Here is an 18118-nt window from a genome sequence, read left to right on the forward strand (position 1 = left end):
GCATGTCATCTGCGTTTCCCTGCTTGAATATATAGTGACTAAGAATGAAGGAGACGTTTATCTCCATCACAATGTCATACTGGAATGTGCTTAATTAACTGAAACCACAAATAAGACTAAAGAGAAGGAGAAAATGAGGGACAATGACTGGAGTCATCAGTTATGGTTCCTGGTGGAGTCCCCCAGATGCAACACTTTATATGTGAACATTCATCAAATGTTCATACAGGGCATTCATTCCCAACCATGAGTCCCCAGATGTTCTTGGACTAACACCCCCAGAAGTCTTCACCACTAGTGGAAGATTGGTATAAGGAAATGTGGAATATGGTTATTAAAAAAGTTAACTAACTTGTGAGCTTAAGGGGTGCATTAATAACTTTAGAAGTATATGGAAACCATTCTCATGGCATGTACTTGAGAACAGGAAAGGTTTTACTCCCACTGAAGAGTCACTCAGAGTGACTATTTGACCAAATGGGTGGGATACAAATCAAATCAAATCAAATCAAATCAAATCAAATCAAATCAAATAATCAATCAATCAATCAATCAATCAATCAATAAACAAAAAATCACTGTACTTCTGGAGAGAAGTGGGGCAATAATATAATAATTAAAAATAAACAAGTAATCAATTACAACATTTGATACGTGAACAGAAAAACTATCTCACGTGGTGAAGGGCCCACAAGAGTACATAATAGGGTGTAGCCTCTTTTGGGGTTTTTGTTTGTTTGTTTGACTGATTTTCTTTTTCTTATATTATTGTGTTAATGTAATTATAGTAAAAGTCTTGTGTATTTTGTTTCATAAATTAATAAAATGAAAAAGAGAAAAACAGAAAATAACACTAGCTGTGCTGGCCAGGATTTCTGGGAGTTGTAGTCCAAGAACATCTGGGGACACAAGGTTGGGGACCCACATGATATTATTGGACAAAATGGAAAAAAAAAGTTCAGAGGAAGGTGACAAGGAGGATCGGGGGGCTGAAAACCAAGCCCTAGGAGGAAAAACTGAAAGAATTGGGCATGTTGAGCCTTGAGAAAAGAAAACTGAGGGGTGATAAGACAGCACTTTTCAAATACCTGAAAGGCTATCCTGCAGAAGAGGGGCAACATCCGGTCTTGATCATCCCAGAATGGAGGATGTGCAACAATGGGCTCAAGTTACAGGAGTCCAGATTTCGATTTAATATCAGGAAAAGCTTCCTAACTGTTAGAGCAGTACGACAATGGAAGCAATGACCTCAAGAGGTGATGCGTGCTCCAACACTGGAAGCATTCAAGAGAAACCTAGACCACCACCGGGCAGGTATCCTTTGATTTGTATTCCTGCATTGAACAGGGGGTTGGACTCGATGGCCTTAAAGTCCCCTTCCAACTTCACTATTCTATGATAAAGAAGAGGAAAGTGATTTTTGTCCAGGAAACATCTCACTCACCCTTAGAGGTAAGAAAACGGAAATCTGCTCTTTCTTAGGCCAGACCGTCGGTCCTCCACCTCGGTACAGCGAATTCTGACCAGCCACAATCCATGCTCAGGATTTCAGTCCAAATTCTTTCCTGATCCTAGCTAGAGTTCCCTAGTGTAGCCTCAGTCTGAGTACCAATGTCTTCTGACCCTACTCAGCTTCTGAAATCCAATCAGGTATGTTCAAGGTGCTATGGTGGGTCTCAAACACCATCAGGTCCCATGGGAAGCAGCCTTAACGAGTCACTTCCTGGCCAGCAGTGATGGTTATCTGAGCATTTGTGCTTTGTCTGAGACGAAGCTTAGAAATAATGTGTTCACGGTAAAATACCTGTAGTTATTTCTGCTTTAAACAGGACAAGCAAACTGACACCTCTAATCTTTTCAAAGTAAAGTTTTGAAAGCAATATGAAAACTTACAAATCCTTGGCTTTACGAGATGCATCCACTTGTTTTGTCCTCTTGCTGAGTGCAAAAAAGAGGGAGAGCCAGCACGGTGCAATGCACAGAGTGTCACGCTAGGATTAGGAAGACTTGGGTTCGAATCCCCACTCAGCCGCGAAAACCCATTAGCAAACCTTGAGTATCTTACATACCTCAAAAACCCAACTACGGTAGGAGACCATCCATAAATTGGAAGTGACTAGACAACACGTAATAAAACTATTTTAATGTGTAACTCGTTTCCAAAATTAAGCCTCACAGAACAAAACATCCCAAGCCAATTCTGGTCTTATCAAACACTTGTCAGGTTTTACTCTGCTAGCTTTCGAAAATGAGATTAAGGGAAGTTGTGTGTTAGTACATTTGACAACAGGTAAGTCTCTTCCTCTTTATTCCTCACGACGTCACTCAGGGCAAGCCCACTACATTTGGATGCAAGAAGTAGCCGGACTGTAAAGAGAAGTTTTCCTTATTCCTGTTCCTGAGACCTCTGCCTCCACAGAGCACTGCACTTGCTTTATAACAGAAACTCAACCTCGGAGACACCGTGCGCAAAAGGGCTGTCAGAGAGGCCAAGAGGCTTTGTGGCAGCCAGGAACAAGGGTATATTTCAGGAACACACACTGTATTTACTAGCCTCGGATAAGGATAAATAACAGCCATGCCCCTCAAGAGATCACAATTGCTCAGAGATGTGGGTTGTTGCTGTTTTTTTTTCTCTCTCTCTCTGTGCTAAATTATTTGCAAAGTGTGTTTGAAGAGCACTAAGTACTAACTTCATAATATCTTTGTCCTGCTCATATAAACACTTCTGGGCTTCGGAGCATGTAATAAATAGGCTCCGCCGAGAGCAGTGTATTTTTAGTTCTCCGGCCACGTGACGAAGCCGCGGCTTGTGTTGAGATGATCAGTATCACAAACTTAAGATTGATTGAAGTGGTGGGGGCACCCTTGGTGAAAACAGAAGAGGCTGGAAACCAACAAGGGCTTCCTTGACTTTTAATAATCCTGCCAGGACAGCTGAGGAAGGCACAGTTACATCAGGAAGATTCCTGATTTCACTTTTCTCCGTGGAAGCGGCGAGTGGCTGTTCGCCTGTCCCCATTCCACGATCTTTTATCTCCTGGCAGGTTTCCTTGCAAAATCAGCTGTTACTCATCATGTCAACAACATCCTTCTTTTTTCAACAGGCTTTGCGTGAGTGATCAGCAACCGGCAGCCTCCGGTGGTTGATTAGCCCCCAACTGGCTTCCCTTTAGAGTTCCAGCACAGCTACAAAACCCTGGTGTACTCACCTCTTCTTAATGCATCTCCTTTGTTCCTCCCACGAGTGGTGATGGAGGCAAGTGAGTCTTTAATCCACCCACTCATCCTTTCTGTTTCCCGGTTCGGTGCAACCAAGGCTTTGTTGAAGTCCAATGGTTCTTCCCCCCCCCCCTTCTTAATACAGAAATGTACCAGCTGAAGTGCCTCAAACTAAAAGCCCAACAAGTCTACCTACGGTGGCCAATCACTTATACCTTGTAAGAGTGTTAGACACACACACCCTTCATGGTCTTCTTTAGTAATTTATATGCAGAAGCATAATGTCCTTGGGTGGAAGCAGAGCTTGGAAATAATGTAGCAAGAAAGATGATGTATTGTATTAATGTGTTGACATTTTTTAAAGGGGGAAACGATTTTGTATCTTGCTTTTCGGTCTGCACGTCAAGCCCCTATTGGAGCATAACAAACAGCAAGTATTAGCATTATTATTCCATTCATCTGCTGCTCTTATCTCCGATCGGAGGGGCCACGATCAGAGATAAGAAGCTATTTGAAGTCCTAGGGAGATTTTACAATGAAATGTGCAGTGGGGTGATGCCTTTGGAAGACTTGAGTGAAACAGGACCTCCGGACTTCCATGAATTTCTTTTCCCGCTTTCATAGCTCCAAATGCTACTGCTTTTCTTCCAAAGGAATTGCCCTTTGATCGTTTGGTTTGCCCATTTCTTCACCTCTTCCGACTCCATAACAACTCTGAGAGGGAGGGTGTAACAATGAGGACTCGGCACAATAACACACCAGCTGCAGTTACACAGTGACATGCTGTATAAAGGCAATGGTGATCCCTTCCTTTCTTCCTTGCGCTACAGCTGCTCATTCCTATTTGCATGAGAATCTTTCTACATATTATGCAGAATGAGGCCGGGAAAAGAAGCGTCAGAATTCCCAGACTGTAGTGGATGGGAGGATGGTTCATGTTTTCAAGGCTTTGTGCAAGCAGTAAGCTAAGACATCTGGCAGAGGGCTTTGCTAAGCTTTCTGTTCCTCCTCTGTGTTATTATACTGCACATGAGGAGGGTTCTCCAGAAATAAAAATTAACAACAGAAACATTTGAGGCGATATTTTAAATTGCTGGCCCGTAATGAGAGCCATGTCCCTTCTGGAAGGCTTTTGGTCTCAAGTAGTTTCATTCAAGTAGAGTCCCCCGGACTGCAAAGAGAACAAACCTACCCATTTTGAAGGAAATCAACCCTGAGTGCTTGCTGGAAGGACAGATCCTGAAGCTGAGGCTCCAATCCTTTGGCCATCTCATGAGAAGAGAAAACTCCCTGGAAAAGACCCTGATGTTGGGAAAGTGTGATGGCAAGAGGAGAAGGGGACGACCGAGGATGAGATGGTTGGATAGGGTCACTGAAGCGACCAACATGAGTCTGACACAACTCTGGGAGGCAGTGGAAGACAGGAGGGCCTGGCGCGCTCTGGTTCATGGGGTCACAAAGAGTCAGACACAACTAAATGACTAAACAACAACAAAGTTTCATTAATCCAGCCGGGTTCTCCTCTTAGGACTTCCCCACAGGACTTTCCAGCGCAACCCACACCGAAGAAGGAATCCACAGCTAAAGCCAGATTTCAGTTGAGTATCAGGAAAAACTTCCTAACTGTTAGAGCAGTGCAACAGTGGAACCGATTAACTTGGGAGGTGGTGAGCAGTGGAGGCGTTCATGAAAAACTTAGAGAACCATCTGACAGATCATATGTTGTTTTGGATTCCTGCACTGAGCACAGATTGGACTTAATAGAGCCCGTCCCAGCTCCATAATTCTGTGGTTCTATGAGAGCAGCTCTGTGAAACAGCCCTCCATCATCTGCTTAAAAACAGCAAACAAAGATGAGTACACCACTTTCTCCCACTTATCATTGCTCTCCAGGATGAAAAGCAACCACTAAGGACCATTCTTTGACTATCTCATCTGCCATCAAATGCTCTGTTCCCTCCAGGTTAAACAGTAGACCCCAATTTTTCCTAGAAACTTTTTTTTCCTGAAAGATCTATCCCAGTACTAATGCCAAGTATTTGGGGTTGGTTCGGTCTTGAATATAGCTGAACAGGCAGGAGCGCCTGGTTGTAGAGCCATGAATTTGGAGTTCGATTCCTCAGTATAACAGGAGAAAGGCCAGCCTGCGTAGCCTTGGGAAGCTGCAGAGTCTCCAGGGCACTGTTAGAAAGAGGAAATGGTAAACTATTTCTAAGTACTCTTTACTTAGAAGACCCTGGATATTGAAGTTAAGACCCATTTACAAAAACCTGCCCATGATAAACGTAAAAGCTGGTATCTGGAAGCTGAGTTACAGCAACCGGACTTCCTTCTTATTAGGTTGAAAATTTTCGCCCCTTATCCAAGTAGGTTCTTCAGTCTGAGGAGAGTTGGTAGAGTTGACAATGGGTGGAGAAGGACTGCAGAAGTGGAATTATCCCTTCCCCCCTCCCCAGTCCTTTGCCCATCTAATGCAGTGGTCCTCAAGCTTTTCTGAACCACGGATCGGTTGGGGGGCCAAGGCACCCCCGTGCTTGCAGGGGTGGGGCACGCTCGTAGATGGGCGGGGGCATGCTTGTGGATGGGTAGGGTGTGCAGGTGGGGTGCATGGTGGGAGTGCGGGGGTGGGACCGACAATGGACTGACACAAGGCCACGGACCAGGGCTTGGGGATCCTGATCTAATAAACATATTCAGACCAGATGGAAGTGAAGCCAACGTGGAAGATCTATCAGGGATCTCCTACCAATTCGCCTCAGGCTGAAGAAGCTACTTGAATGAGCAATGAAACATTTTTCAACCTAATAAGAAAGAAGTCCGGTTGCCATGACTCAACTTCCAGATACCCTCACCTGAATGACTGAGAATCTTCACAGATATAAAAGCTGGTTGTTTGTTAACATGGATCACTACAGTTACTACCACCTTTTTTTTTTTGAGTCTGCTAGTGGGCACAAGCGTAATGACCAGTACCTGTGTTTCCAAATTAACAGTACACCATTATCCTATTAATTGCATTATCTTCTTTGATATGAGGAAACAGAATTTTCCTGGATATTTTGAACATCTCTTTGTTTGTTTGTTTGTTTGCTTGCTTGCTTATTATTTCAACTTCTATACCATCCCATAATACAAAGGACTCTCTGAGCAGTTCATTGCAAAAACATACAAACAAATAAAGAATAACACAGTCCAATATACAGATACGCATCATCAACAACACAACCAGCCAGTTAGTCAAGCCACTGAACTAGATAAACCAATCTTTAGATAAATAAACAATTTAAAACGACCTTGGACATCACAGGTAACTAGCGCTAATAAAAAGCACATTTAAATAATTCTGTTTTAACTAACTTTGTAGTTGCTCTTCTTAACTGTTTTTATCTCTTCTTTTCATCTTTTGTCTGTTCCCTAATGATGATTTGTTTCTAGTTGCCCCCTTTAATGTATTTTATACTATTTTGTTGACAGCTACTGTGTAAGGAAATTTGCAGGATATAAACATTTAATGTACTACATAAACAATGTTCATATACATTAAACTACAGGGTGGCTTCAGTATCTGGTTGTGAGTTCGAATCCCCACTGTGCCTCCTTGGCAGGGGCTGAACTCAATGATCTATTGCTATTATTCTATTTGCTATTATTACGGACCAACTTTCCATATCTGCCTGAAATAATCACCCGAGCTTCTATACAACACCACTTCTGCTGTACATACCCACAAAGTAAGTCCTAGTCTTTTGCAAAAAAAAAAGAAAGAAAGAAAGAAAGTAAGTAAAGAACTCAGGCTAAACAACATTTAAACGCATTACGATCTATCTGGTTACCCTCCATTGCTTTCCATTTTGCAAATTAGGCCTTGCAGATGTAATTACCGAAGGAGGAAAGGAAAAATCAATTATGCCCAGAATTCTGAAAGACAAGATACTTGCAAACAAAGTGTCGGCCAAGTTTGAAAATGGGTTCCTTTTATGCAAGGGCAAATTTACTCTATCTGGGAGCCCGTCAAGTCAAACAAACTGCAGCCAACGCTGGAGCAGGTTTTGGGAGGCGGCACAGATGAGTTTGCGATGCCGTCTGCCAACTTCTGAGGCAGACAAATTTGCCATTGATTTTAGGTGGAACGTTTTGCTGGTGTCAGGAAGGAAATTTGAAAATGTAATTAGAGCTGAGCAAACAGTTCCCACCCCCCAAGAGCTGGTTTATTATTCAGCCCGCTCAAGGTCCTATCCCTCTACGGTACCTCCGCCATCCTTTCCAAACTGGCTTTTCTTTATTAAAATCCAACCACACTTGGAATTGTTTTTAGATTACATTCTGTTACCAGAGTATGTTACTGGACAAACAAAAAGCGTTATGTTCTACTGGTCCCTATTTTTCCAGAAGAAATCCTCAACATGCCGTTTCTCTGATAATATACTGCCCTTAGCTGGATTTTAAAGTGACATATATAACTTGGGGGGAAAATTCATTTTTAAGTATTACCGTGTCCATCATTCCCTAGTCATCTGGCCTGGAAAATTCTGGGAATCTGTTGTTCAGAAAAAAAAAGTTTCCTGAGCTTTGAATCTGGGCATATGGTGGTTCTGCTGCAGGATGAGCTTCCCAGACACTCTAATCTGGGGAAGGTCCCACGTTCCAAATTCTGAGAGGGGGAGGGGCTAATGAAAGGGGTGGGGCCAAAAGAATGGGCAGGGCCAAAACAGGTGTGTGGCTGGACGGAAAGGTTTCCAACCAACACACAATGTTCAGCCCAAATGTGCATGTCTACAAACAAGGAGGAGCTTCCAGACTGCAACCTAGGGGGTAACGCGGTATATCAGTTAGCGTGTAGGACAGAAGCTTGGGAGATTCAGGTTTCAGTCACCATTGAGAGATAGAAGTCACCGGATGAGATAGTTACTCTATCTCGGGCTGATCAACTGTGCAGGGCTGTTATGATGATAACCCAGAGAAAGGGAACTTTGAGTCAACTGCATAGTACTCATTGGGTGAGGAGGGGAAGAGATGAGATATAAATACAGAAATTGTTGCCGTTGTGTGTTGTCACGTTGCTTCTGACTTATGGCAACCCCATAAATAAGTGATCGCCAAAATGATCTCCCAAGTCCTCAACCGTCCTTCTATAGCTCCTGTAGATTCAAGATTGAGGGTTCCTTAGGGAGTCAGCCCATCTCATATTTGGCTTTCCTCTTTTCCTGCTGCCTTATCCCTTTTCCAGCATTCTCTGGTCCAGAGGCTCTTCTCCTGCTATCCAAACATACAGTATATACAGAATTAACACAATGAAATGAAATAAACTATAGAGTTAAGTTCCATTACTAAACTAGTAGACCAGTGGTCACTGGTCAGAAAAGTTGAGATTCTTGATAGGGACTCCTCTGAGAGGTTATCGGGCCTTTCCAGCACAACCCTCTTGGGAGTGAATACTGTATTCACGCCACCCACTTTTCTAATCAAAAATTAAGAAAAATAAGTGGGGCTTAGCAAGTGTAGGGGGAAAGGGATCAAAGCGCTGTAGGATCGCTTTGATCCCTGCTTTCCCCTCCACTTGTTTTTGTTCTCAGCTTACTTCCGTGTATAAGATGACCCTCAATTTTTAGTCTAAAGATTTTAGACAAAAGTATAGTCTTATACATGGAAAAAATACAGCAATAGGCAAATGGCCATGAGTCGACCGGAAGGTTTAGGGAACACTTGACTTGGCAGGGGCTGCTGGTGACAGCTTGTGCAAAGAAAGCTGATTTCTTGTACACCTATCTGAAAAGCCTCTATGTAAATTTAGGCTAAGTGAGGACACACTAAAGTGAGAAAAACAAAGCCAAGCAAGGGTGGGAAGGCAGGGGAGGGATCCTTTTCAAACCAAAATAGCAACATGCTTCAAAGGCATGTCATGTTTTACACCACTTTGCTGATCTAAAAAGGTTTCCTGCTGTTATCTGGCGGCAATACGGAGCGAAAGCATCCTTTACGGAGCTGGGGAGACACGGCTTGAAAGAGAAAGAAAGGAAATGAGGAAGGATATCAGAAGAGCCCTGCTGGGCCGGAGGATTTGTTCTCTGTCCACAGTGGCCAACCAGTTAACTCCGGGAAGACCCCAGAATGCAAAATACACCAGCAGCTGTTTTGCACAGCCCAGAAACTGACACACAGAGGCATATTGTCTTTGAGATATATATATAGCTCTTTTGATCAGTGGCCACCAAGGACTCAAACCGCCATGAATCCACCACATGTCCCCATTGAAAAGCACCTCTTTGGTAGCCGTTATTACATCCTTTAGTAGTGCATCCACAATTTAACTATAAGCGAGGTGGAAAAGGACATCTCTTTCTTTCTACGGAGTCCCTACTGTCCAGATTCTGTGTACAGCTTTGTTGGGTGGCCTCCACTATAATGGGAGAAGATATATAGTAAAATATTTTTTTAATTACTGAAAAATATTGGATGGGATGAGGAAATGGTAAAGGTAAAGGTTCCCCCTTGACAACGAAGTCCAGTCATGTCCAACTCTAAGGGCCTGATGCTCATCCCCGTTTGTAAGCCGAAGAGCCGGCGTTTGTCTGTAGACACCGTCCATGGCAATATCTACAGTCATGGCCAAAAAATATTGGCACTCTTAGAGTTCTGTCCGAAAATGCAACCCTTCTCTCAGAAAATGATTGCGGTTGCAAATGTTTTGGTACTCACATGTTCATTTCTTTGGTTTGCGTTGGAGCAACGCCAAAAAAAAAACAGAGAATAAAAGTCAGATCTGATACAATCCCACAAAGAAACCAAAAAAATGCACTGGCCAAAATTATTATCAAAATTGTGAGAAATAATTGCTTTCCAAGCATGTGATGCTCCTTTAATTTGTATTTAGGCACACCTGTCGCAAGTAAGAGGTGTGGGCAATATAGTAATCACACGTGCAACCCATTAAGATGGAGAAAAGTTGACTCAACCTTTGTGTGCTGTGTGAACCGAGCATGGAGAAAAGAATGAAGTGTAAAGAGTTGTCTGTGGATTTGAGAGAAAAATTGTGGAAAAACATTGACAATCTCAAGGCTACAAGTCCATCTCCAGAGATTTAATGTTCCTGTGTCCACTGTGTGCAATATTATCAAGAGAACGCGCATGGCACTGTAGCTAACTTCCCTGGACATGGACAGAAGAGCAAAATTACTGAAAAATTACAATGAAGGGTTGTTTGAATGGTGGATACAGAACCCAGAATTAACTTCCCAACAAATTCAAGCTGATCTGCAGACACAGGGTACGACAGTGTCAGCTCGCACTCTCGGTCGCCATCTGAATGAAAAGGGACGCTATGGAAGGAGACTCAGGAGGACTCCATTGCTGACACAAAGGCATAAAAAAGCAAGACTGGAGTATGCCAAAACTTATGTGACAAAACCACAATCCTTCTGGGAGAACTGTGGACAGAGGAGACAAAAGTAGAGCTTTTTGGTCAAAGACATCATGGCACTGTTTACAGAAAAAGAAATGAGGCATTGGAAGAAAAGAACACAGTCCCTACAGTCAAACATGGTGGAGGTTCAAGGATGTTTTGGGGTTGCTTTGCTGCTTCTGGCACTGGATGCCTTGGCTGTATGAACGGTATCATGAAACCTAATGATTACGAAAGTATTTGGGGGTGCAACATAGTGGCCAGTGTCAGAAAGCTGCGTCTCCACCAGAGGTCATGGGTCTTCCAGCAGGACAATGATCCGAAATACACTTCAAAAAGCACTCAGAAATGGTTACAAACAAAGCGCTGGAGAGTTCTGAAATGACCAGCAATGAGTCCAGATCTGAATCCCATAGAACACCAGTGGAGAGATCTCCAAACAGCAGTCGGGAGAAGGCATCCTTCAAATCTGAAGGCCCTGGAGCAGTTTGCAAAAGAAGAGTGGTCCCAAATTCCAGTAGAGAGGTGTAAGAAACTCATTCATGGTTACAGGAAGTGATCGATTTCAATTATTTTTTTCCAAAGGAGGTGCTACCACATACTGTATTAAGTTAAGGGTGACCATAATTTTGGCCAGTGCCTTTTTTGGGTTTCTGTGTGGAATTGTATCAGATTTGACTTTTTCCCTCTGTTTTTCTGTGTTGTTCCAATGCAAACCAAAGAAATGAACATGTGAGTACCAAAACATTTGCAACAGCAACAATTTTCTGAGAGAAGGGTTGCATTTTCTGACAGAATCGCAAGGGTGCCAATATTTTTTGGCCATGACTCTATGCAGAATGAAGGTCACAAAGAAACAGAAGCTCTGGGATCACGGGGGTGGGGGGTGGGGGGGGGACACTGTCTTTATTGCCTCTGTCATCCTGCCACTCTGGTCTAGTATTTTAAGGGCAAAATGCGATTTTCCCAGAACACAACCAGCAAATCCAATTCTGCATTCCAGTTAAGTTCTCAGCCAAACATACATTTGGAATGGTCTAGCAACGCTAATTCCCATATTCCCCCAGTCCAGCATAGAGGAGATTTTGGAAATTACAGCTTCCCAAAAGTGTTTTTTTGGTGTTGTTTTAAATAAAATGATCCACGGTGCCTGTTCCCAGTAATAACCTTGGAACAGAACAATCCAGTGCAGCCTAAATCTGGTTTTAAAAAAAATTCAATTTAAGCATGCAAAAAAAAAAACCCCACCAACAGCATTTTTATTCTCAAGCATGACTTTGACAACAACTCTGCATAAACATTAGCTTTTATTATCGTTTTGACAAAGCCCAAGACGAAGGAATGAAAACCTAATAAGCGAACGGCTGGACACGCAAAGAATTCACACAAGATTTACTGTTTCAAATAAGTCAGGATCAGCTTCATGAATATGTGATTGCAATACGCTCGTACTTTTCACAGTGGCGTTCAACACTCTGCATCCCTTTGGAGGCCTGGTAGCTCGGTAAGTTGGAGACTTTAGAAGCGTACCTCCTGGGAGAAGTGCCAGCCTGGGTGGCCTTGGGAATCCTGTACAATCCCAGGGTGCCCCCCCCAGGAGAAAGGAATGGGAAGCCACTTCTGACAGCTCTCTACCCAGAAATCCCAGAAAGGCCAGAATCATCTTAGCAGCATGTAATTAATTAATTTAAAAGCACAAAGGTCTCTAGTGCTCTTCGGAGAACACACAAAAGAACATAAGAACCTAAGAAGAGCCCTGTGCTGGATCAGGCCAAGGGCCCCTCTAGTCCAGCTTCCTGGATCTCACCGTGGCCCCACCAGATGCCTCTGGGAGCACATGAGGCGACAAGATCCCTGTCTCCTGGTACCCCTCCCCCTGCATCTGGCCTTTGGAGGGACCTTCCTTTTAAGCTTGGAGGATTATACATCCCCATCATGGTTTGTAACCTGCAATATACTTTTCCTCCAGAAATCTGTCCAATCCCCCTTTAAAGGCATCTAGGCCAGGTGCCATCACCACATCCTGTGGCAAGGAGTTCCACAAAAGCCCAGATTAAAAAATTTGGTACTCTGCAAATCTGCCCTGTCAATTTTGCAAAGGAAAAAGCTGTCTGATCACCACTTGACAGCAGGACAGATGGAAGAGGAGTTCGCAGCTAGAGGTGGGTGCGAACTGCTGCTTCGGCCAATGGCCACACAGCAGTTCCACATTTCAGCGCCCCACCTCCTCTAGCAGGAGCCCACTCGAAAGAAGTGCCCCGGCTTCTCTGCCTTGCCTCCTCCGTGCACTGCCTCCAAGTGGGCGCCCGCTGGAGGGGATGGGACACCAAGCTGTGGAAGACTTGTGTGGCCATCAGCCAAACCAGCAATCCCTACCTGTTGCCAATCTGACCGCTGCAAACCTATGGCAGAACTTGATAAATTCCCTCGTTCAAACATGTCCTTGTTTAGTCTTTTAGTCGTGTCTAACTCTCCGTGACCCCATGGACCAGAGCACGCCAGGCCCTCCTGTCTTCCACTGCCTCCCAGAGTTTGGTCAGATTCATGTTGGTCGCTTCGCAGACACTGTCTAGCCATCTCATCCTCTGCCGTCCCCTTCGCCTCTTGCCTTCACTCTTTCCCAACATCAGGGTCTTTTACAGGGAGTCTTCTCTTCTCATGAGATGGCCAAAGTCTTGGAGCCTCAGCTTCAGGATCTGTCCTTCCAGTGAGCACTCAGACTACAGCTCCCAAAATGTTCCACCCAGGAGGGACATGAACGCAAGCTTAAGTATTCTCACAGTTGTGCTTAGCGGAATAATAACTTCTTGAAGGTCTGAAGACCTCTTCCAGAGCTGGCCAGGCTGGCCATTACCAGCACTGAAGCTTATACTCTTCCGTAGACCAAGCATCTTTCATTATCTGTGAACTGTGAACTTCAGAAATAGATACCAGTTACCTTTTAAGTTCAGACGCTTTTGCTGTTGTTCTACACCGTCACATTGATTTCAGATGTGGTTTCTGTGCAGTCAAGTTGCAAATGAGTCTTGTACTTCTCTCCCAAACCAAAGCAAGCTGATTTCCAACTTTCAAGGAAGCATCATTTTGAATACAAAACTGTCTCCTCTGTTTGTCCCCTTAACATTCTACTAGGTGATTACTGTATTCGCAAAATGGGGGTGAAAACTGCCACTTTGAAACTGGACTCACTACCATTGACACCGGCTGAAAAACAGCCCTGGGCATTGTTTTGTGTTTTGAGCGAGAAATGGTTAACGGATGGGGGAGAAGGGACTCAGCTTCTGGGATTTTCCTTTGCATGGTGTGTCACTTTGGGAATGGCCATGAGCAGAAGAGGGGATCCTGCAGACCATCTTGACTGCTGCTATTGTGTTGACAACATTCAGGCTGCCCTTTATAGCAAGCATAGCGTAAAGTTTGGCCTCCTTTTTTCCTGCTGGCAATGCTGGAACAAAACTGTGTAGTAACCATGGGCCATTTCCTGGCATTTTGAATTGTGGCCACAGGAAGCGCAGTATCCCACATTTATAAACCAGAGGGGTTTCTAAAAGAACTGAATAATATATGTGAAGCAATCTAGAAGCTTGTGAATACTGCACAAATGTTAAGCGTTGCTCTTTTGGTTTTCGGGCTTTGGAGGCTTTGATGAACTCAACAAAGGAATTCCGGTGAGGCAGAATCGGGCCAATACAGTGGCTTGAACTTAGGGCAATGAGTATTTGTAAGGAGGGACAAGCAGGAACAAAGGCAGGTTTTGAGGAAAATAAACCAGACAAATTGCCTATTCTGAAACAAACTTTCATCCTTCAAACGCTGCCTGCTCTCAAGCACGCTTTCATCCTTCAACATGTCATCTTACAAAATCAATTTTAAAATATCCTTAGGTGGGATAATTATGGCCACCCTCCTCGTGGTTATGATTATTATATTGAAAGGGGGGGGGGAAATCTTGCCCATATCAGGGAGGAGCATGTGGCTGGGAATGTAAAAAGCCCTATAAGAGTACAGATGGGAAATGTTGCTTTTTTTAACTGCAACACCCAGAATCCCCGAACAGGCTGGAACTCTAGTTACGTGCTCCTGCTTTTTCTTTCTTTCTTTCTTTTCAGTCAGTGTGATTATTTGAGGAAACTCCAATAGCTACACAGCAGCTGTCGGCTGAAGCTGGTGGGTTTTAAAAGTGAAATTTTCCAAGCTCTTTCTCCTGTGAGAAGACTTTTGAAGCAAAGCTTCAGCTATAAAAGGTTCTTGATTTGGACTGGATTTCAACTCCCAGTCTGTGCTGGAACCTTGGCAATCTGCTCTACCTTCTAAAGTATAAGTGACCAGCTACAGCTTCCTGTCTGTTTCTCGGCACCAAGTGTGATTTGGCCTGGAGGTCCAATCAACAAGGGTCTTTGACTCCCCACCTCTCTACCATCATGACACTAACAACTTTTAATCACTGAAGGTTCAGTTCCTGAATGTATGATGCTCGGACTGTGACGTCAGAGAGTTCAGCCCAATGGGAAGCCTGCTCATGTAGCCCTCTGACCAACTGGAAGAAAGAGAGAAGACTACGGGAGTAATTGGGAGTGGGGAATGCAGTGTGTCGGAGATCACTAGCGGAGGCTGGACCATTAAGCAAGTGGGATGATGACACACCTCAGACTCAAGTTATCCCCTATCCGGTCTCCCTTATCTCCTGTTTTGCTGAGAGACCTTTCAAACGGCATTTGCACAAAGCATATAATCCTTTATGCCTTTCATCTTTCCAAGCCAACCCATACACACTTTATATATTATTTCTAATGCTTAAACAGGTTGACTTCTAGCCTTGTTTGGTTCTCTGTCCTTTTTCTGTTACTTCTTTTTTTAAAGCTCAGGACACTTGCAGTTTTCCTTCTGCCTACGTTCAGCAGCTTTTTAATATAACCAACGCCACAGTTGACGTTAAGGCTAAATCTTGCATGCACGACAAATTCCATCCGAATCACTTCCTAATTTCTTCATCGTGCAAAATATAACCTATATTATGTACTATGCAATTAATTTCTGTGACTCTACCACCTCCTTCTTTCCAGAGACCCTACATTTCAGGGCCCTGTGTTCCCTTTTAAGAGCCTTGCAGTGCAGTGGTTAAACTGCAGTACTGCGGCCAAAACTCTGCTCAAGACCTGAGTTTGAAGCAAGACGTCAACCTCTCTCACTTGACGGGACCCTCTGCTTCAACAAGAGCGAATCACTTTCCCTCCAGGTTGTCCCTCCTCTTCCTTTTTGGCCAAAACAGCTCGTAGCAAAAATGTCATAAATGATAGAGTACACTGGATATCAAACCTTGTTTTCAGACGGTAGGGAGCCGAGAAGAGCGATGGTCTCGTCTTTCATTTGGAAGAGGCAAGGGGGACAACATTTACCGTCATCGTCAACAACAGGAAAGAGGCAGAAGAAAGACCCCCGTATGGATCAAAAGGCACAAATCAGGTTTCCTGCTGGATCGAAGAACCCAAAGCGCCCCACTGAGATGTTCTGAAGGAAAAGCGGCGGCCGGAACGGATTTGTTGATAAAACGAGTTGGGCTGAAGCAGTGCCTTAACAGAATCCATGTGCTCTGATACAGATGGCTGGTCCTTCAGCCTTTAAAGGGATGAGGGCTGCCTAAAGGCACATAGCACATGCCCAGAGGCGCTTTCCAGTTTCACTGCAAGAACAGAGAAAAGGTCAAATGGGAACCAAAGAAGCTATAGACCAAGTCTTCGGGATATTTCTTTTCTAACTGCCGGAATCTATGGCGACTGTCATCTGCTAGAATAGCTCCTTGAGCCGGAGGTGGGCAGTTCAATTCCCCGCAGTGTCTTCTGGAATACGATCTAGCCTGTGTAGCCTTGGGCAAGCTACAGAGAGTCCCGGGGCAGCCCCAGAAGAAGGGAATGGTAAGCACTCCGTATGTAAAACACCCTGACATGGGTCGCCGTGAGTCAAAATCAACTTGGCAGCATGTAATTATTAATTAGGGTGACAGCCGCACACACTGGCTATTTATTTAACCAGAGGATCGTCATCATCTGGTTTACAATTCCAGTAAAACAAGAGCACCTCAAAGGAGGCAAGCGGAAGGCAGCCCCACAGATTCGACTTCAATACTGAGGGAGCTTTATTTATTTTTTAAAATGTTTTAAAATATTTTTATTGCGCCTTTCTCCTTTAAAAAGACCCAATAAACCTCAAAAGCTTTAGCGTTCCAGTTCAGAGGTGGTGGTGGAAGCAAACTAAAGAAGAAGTAGAAAATGAGAAAAGGTAAGAATTAAAACTGGGTGAAGCATCAGGCTTCAGTTAGCGTTTGGCAGGCATTTAAATAAAATTCTCAGGTTTTATATTCAGGGCAGAAAGGATGCAAGATTTTAAAAATCAAATGGCTCAGACGGGAGGGGAAACTAAGTGCAAATTGAATCATCCAGATCCCCTTCTCGTTCAACACCCAAGCTCACACTTACGGCTTGGTTACATGTCATAATACTCCTGGTTTTGCATCGGGTTTAGCTCTCTTGAAATAGATTTTAAAATTACCTGTCTACAAGGTGCACAGTTAAGCATGACTTTTGTTGGCCAGAAGGCAGGGTTTGTTGTCAGAAAGCATGTTTCCTTAAATGCCCACAAGAGGCTTGTTTATTTTGACTTGATTATGAACACAATTTATTTTGGTTTATGCATGCGTGCTCATCTGTGTTGGTGTAAATTTTATCTGTGGGGTTTGTTAATTACTGTATAGGATTCCAGGATCCCAAGTTTCTGGGCTGTAGGGTAGGTAACCTAGTAGTCTGATCTGCTATATATCTATAAGTAATATGGATCTAGCGCTATTCCACTTTGGGGGGAAAAAATAAACAAATATTAATACATGAGAAGGGACCTGGGAAAATCAATTTAACCCCTCCTGGCCTACCTGCTCTTTCTCTCTTCCTCCAAGGGGGTAGAATGGCTTCCGGCCAATGACGGCGGGAAAAGGTGGCGGTGGCTGTCGCTGCACCTTGATCAAGACAAAACCTGTATTCTCAAAGTGAGAAAAGGGAAAGAAACGGAGGAGAAAGAGGTGGTGGCCGTGGCGGCAGCAATAGCCATGGTGCCTTTGCTGCTTCCTCATCCTCCCCCATTTCTCCCTCCATCACACTGCCTAGAAGCAACGTAGATGAATAAACCTTTCAAAATTTCAAGTTTTGGAGCTGCCAGGAATTATTGCAAGAAAGAAAAAAAAGGACTTAGGCTTAAGACACCCAGATGCAGTCAGGATGCTTGTTAATGACTACCTGATTTCATTCTGGTGTTAACCCTTTACTGGGGGAATACCAGCTATGGCGAAACCTAGTAGAGTTTTGTTAGTTATAAAATGTATAGGCTTCTGTGACTTGCCCCGCAGGTCTGCTTTTAAGTTGGCCTGTAAGGGAGATTGTACACAGCACCCCCACGCAGGGCCTGACTACTAGCATCCGGCAGTTTACTAGCAGATTAAAAGGGGGTCCC

General features: G+C 43.9%; 1 protein-coding gene across 3 annotated transcripts in view; it reads right to left on the minus strand.

The window, feature by feature from the left end:
- SLC35F4 (solute carrier family 35 member F4) overlaps positions 1 to 18118 on the minus strand; it is a 154235-nt gene that overhangs the window by 113992 nt on the left and 22125 nt on the right. The window lies entirely within an intron of this gene.

This window comes from Pogona vitticeps, chromosome 1, assembly GCF_051106095.1.
Source record: "Pogona vitticeps strain Pit_001003342236 chromosome 1, PviZW2.1, whole genome shotgun sequence".
In the NCBI taxonomy this organism is placed as follows: Eukaryota; Metazoa; Chordata; class Lepidosauria; order Squamata; family Agamidae; genus Pogona; species Pogona vitticeps.